This window comes from Arachis ipaensis, chromosome B4 (genome assembly GCF_059453495.1).
Source record: "Arachis ipaensis isolate K30076 ecotype BB chromosome B4, ASM5945349v1, whole genome shotgun sequence".
In the NCBI taxonomy this organism is placed as follows: Eukaryota; Viridiplantae; Streptophyta; class Magnoliopsida; order Fabales; family Fabaceae; genus Arachis; species Arachis ipaensis.
The window spans coordinates 101,791,419-101,796,335 of NC_142439.1; positions in this window are offsets into that span (position 1 = coordinate 101,791,419).

The window sequence follows — 4,917 nt, forward strand, 5'->3', positions numbered from 1 at the left end:
GAGAATGTACTGCTAGAGCTTCACCCTCCGTCAGATTGGATGACCACGGGCAATGGTGTTTGATCTGGAGCAGAGGAGATCAATGACCACGGGCAATGGCTTTGATCACATACAGCCTGCTATAGAAGAGATCATTCACAAGTAGAGAAGACAGTGATACCAGAGTCAATTCAGAAAGACAAAGCAACTCCAATTTTCAACTATATTCCAATTACTGATTCCAATAATCCTAATACTACTCCGTAATCCTACAACCTTTTGATTTCGCCTAACTAAGACCTGCAAGATAACCATTGCTTGCTTCAAACGAACAATCCTCGTGGGATCGACCTTGACTCGCTTAGGTATTACTTGGACAACCCAGTGCACTTGCTGGTACAGCTGTACAAAAGTGTGGGGATTCATGCACCAAGACTCAAGCTCTTTTCAGGAGAAATTTAAAATAGACTCTAGTGTAAGTTACCAAAGGAAAAACTAGGTTGACTCGCCGAGACTCCTCACATATCATTCATTAAGTTATTATCTTCTCTTCCCTTGACATAACTGGTGCTTCATACCGGGAACATTTGATTGAACGGATTTCATTTTCAATTTTATACTCCTTCAAGCTCTTAAGCTCTACCGATTCTAATAGTCTCGTCACACCACTCTTAACACTCCCGATCCCTAACCTATGGCTCAAATATTATGCTTACTCTTTCAACCCTCTTCTACTACATAACTCTAGTTATTATTCTCCAAGAACCTAGTCACTCCATCTAAGCCAATCCAAACGTCGTTTTATCTCACCAATTGGAATTCATCATTCGATCATTCCCTTGGAAATCTCAATTCTCACAGCTCAGTAATGCATTATGACGAGTACTACAGGTCATTATCATGCAAGGCAGTCAAAATTTCAATTACTAATTCACCATTACCTCTAATCGGAGCATCTGTGCCCTCAGTACCATCCGCCGCCATGGTGTACATTTGTCCCGCCTGCGGAGCTCTTCTAGCTTCCTTACTCTTCTTTTCTGGGCAACTCCAGGACATATGCCCGGTTCTCCCACAGTAATAACATACATCCCAACCTGCCCTACATGGAGTGTTCGGGTGGTACCTTCTACACCTCCTACAAGTCAAGTCATCTTGTAGAAACTGAGCCTGTTTTTCGTATCCTCTTCCCTGGTTGTTGTTATTGTTGAACCTCTGGAAGTTTCTTTGACCTTGATGTTGCTGTGGAATATTGTTGCCTCACTTGAAATCTTGACCTCTAGGCGCCAAATTCCTTCCTTGATCTCTCATAACAGAGGTTCAGTGATCACCCTCATCTACTGCTGCCTGCCTCACATACTCTTCCGTCACTCGACTCTTATTTACGAGCATGAAAAGGACCTTGATCTCCATCGGTACAACGAAGCTCAGAATATTACTCCGTAGGCCTCCCTCATACTTAATGCATTTCCACTCAGCAAAGTCTTCAGGCACACCTTGACGGATTCGGGAAAAGTGAAACAATTCTTCGAACTTGTTAGTATATTCAGTAACAGTCATCTGCTCTTGTTTTAATTGAAGCAATTCAAGTTCTTTGGCATTTCTGACCGAGCTTGGAAAATACTTTCTGTAAAATTCTGTGCAGAACACCTCCCAAGAGATTACAATACCGTCTGGCTGCAGGATACGTCGTGTATCCTGCCACCAATATTGGGCCTCGCCTTGTAGCTAATAAGTCCCAAATTCAACCCACTGTTCCTCGGGAACCTGCTGAGCCTGCAGTGCTCGTTTGATCGCCTGAATCGAATTATCTGCCTCAGTGGGGTTTGAAGTTCCCCTGAAGGTCGGAGGGGGGTGAACATTCATGAAAGAAGTAAGCGTCATAGGACCCTTATCACCATTATTCCCGTTATTCCTATGGTTCATCTGGTCTCCCAGCGCTTCGGCTGTCGCCTGCATAGCCGCAGCCATATTTCCCAGGGTAGCCATAAAGTCTACAGGATCATTCCCTGTCAGTTCAGGATTAGAGTTTCCTATTCTACCTCTGCCTCGCCAGCGACCGCCTCCGTGAGTCGACATCTGGTTCCTAAACACACCAAACAAGTGATATCAAGTTGATCAGTCTCAATATCGCAAGTCTAGTGCTTCAAGTCCCAAATTCATGCTCATGAACGTTTATGCCATATATCAATTAGATATCCTAATAGCACATAAATACACGCACAAAGAATGCATAGAAGCATAATCAGTCCGTCCCTCAGGCTCTATAGGATTGAACTGCTCTGATACCATAATGTAACACCCTACCACACAGAGCCTTACGCTTAAGCTGTAAAACAGAGGTGGTCTGGTATTACGACGTCTAAAATAAAATATATATAATGATAAAAATGAAAAGGAAATAGTATACTAGGAGTCTTGATAAACAAGTAAAACAAACATCGCAAAATAGAAAGCGCAATGCTCAGAAATATGGATTACTTGCATGAGAAGAAAACAAAAGTTACAAGCATGATATAACAGAAACCAGGAATAGAGAACCAAAAGGTACATAATAACAAGCTCCTAATTCAGCCTGTGAAGCTAAGGCTGGCCGGAGAATATTTACATACATAATCTACAACCTTGAGCCCAAAGGAACATGGCTAAAAGCACTAGTTGTCCATAGAACCTCTAGGAGGTTCATTAGCAAAGTAGTAATATACACATGAGGAGAGTCTAATATATATATATCAAAATATCAAAAGTAGGGCTCCAAAATATTCCACTTCACCGCGGAAATCCAGACGCCTCGCGAGGTGCCTCTCGACTTGTATCTGAAAACAACAACATAGTATGGGATGAGAACCGAAGGTTCTCAGCATGGTAAAGGTGCCACGTACAAAAGTTATAAGGTCATGGAAATGCCAGAGGCATTCCTAGAACGCCGATTCTCAGATATAAAGTTTAAGAAACTAAAAACAGAAGCCATAAATAGGTGGTCGTCTAAAGGTTCTCAACCTAACCAAACTTAACCTACACACTAATCTTTTCCCATCTTTCCTCCGTTTCTCCATCTCCTATGAGTTGCACAGACAAACAAGCAAAACAAGGCAGACACAAGTAGTTCACAAGTAATGCAGATAATAATTATAACAAATAGCAGATTATAATCATGTTGGCAATCCCATATAGTACAAGCAAGCAAATAATATAATATGCACATGATGTATGCCTATCTTATGGCTGTTGATATCAACTGTCGGTTACGTAGCCAGCCCGACATGTCCTGTAACCAACTGTAGAAATTAACCATGGAAAGAATTCCAAGCTGACATGGGGGAGACACACCCCAAGCTCAATGATAACCATATGCAGGATCCCAAGCTGCCATGGGGGAGACAACACCCCAAGCTCAATATTATCCGTGGTACAAATCCCAGGCTGACATGGAAAGACAACACCCCGAGCTGACATGGGGAAGACAACACCCCAAGCTCAATATATTCAATCATTTCTCATAAATATCATTTTTTTATTCTCAATAATAATTCATATTTCATCTCATCATTTTCAATTATTTAATATCAACAACTATCTCACACATCATTCTCAATGTGACTTTACTCTCTTAATTGCCTCATATACCACTTTCATCATCTTTATCAATTGAATACTATCTTCTCTAACCACAAATTATCTTTTAGAAATCTTTCTTCATCTCTAAGTTACCAAAACTTCCTAACTTCTTCCTATTACTAGGCTTACTAACAAGATCTAGGGCCAAGGGAATGAAAATAGAGGTTTAGAAATTCAAAATTTAGTTTTAAAATACAAAACTTTAAATTGCTAAAACAGGGTCCAAGCGTATGCGTGGGCCACTCGTACGCGTAGGAGTGCATTAATGAAAGGTCACGCGTACGCGTGGGTGTACTTTTCCCTTCCTTGCGTACACAAGCACCTTGCTCACGTACGTGAGATGTCCCACCCGAAAAGGTTGGTCGCGTCGCGTGTAGATAGTCGCGTACGCAAGCTTATGCAGAATAGTAAAAATGCTGAATGCTGCAGAATCTTCAATTTGCACTCCGAACTTCCGACGTGCATAATTTTTTTCATTTTAAATCATTTTTCTTTTGTTCTTTGAACGGCGTAAACTTCACGGACCCAATTTTTATGTAAAAGAAGTTTGAAACAATTTAGGAGTCCGGAAGCCAAGTTATGGCTCGCCGAAGTTTGACCAAAAATAAGATTTTCACAAAAGTTTATAAACCTCTTTTTTTCATCAAAACAAACTTAATTCCTACATTCTACTTATATAAATAGCACCACAACATACCATTTACAGCATTATAATTCCCAGATCCTACTAGAGTCAACCATACCTCAACTTTACATAATCTCATACACAATTCCTCAATTAACCAACAAAATCATCATCAATCATCATATAGCATTCTAGCTTAATTACCCACATCAATCATCATCAAACCATCATACTCATATCAAATTACACACATTACACATACAAGCTCCCATATAAACATCCACCAATCACTAATCACATACATAAAATTCAGTTCCTATCTTAGGGTCACTGATGAGTGGGTATTTGATACGCTTTTTGGCATTGTTTTCATATAATTTTTAGTATGTTTTGTTTAATTTTTATTAAGTTTTCAAAGGTTTTAGAGTTAAATTCACATTTTTGGATTCTAGTATGAGTTTGTATATTTTTATGCAATTCCAGGTATTTTCTGGGTGAAATTGAGGAGCTGAAGCAAAAGTCTGATACAGAGACAGAGAAAGCACTGCAGATGCTGTCTGGATCTGACCTCCTTGCACTTGAAAGAGTTTTTCGGGAGATACAAAAGTCCGAATGTAGCATTCTCAATGGCTCCGAAAAGTGGACTTCCAGATCTTTCTAGCAATGTATAGTCTGTACTTTGATTCAGATTAGAAGGC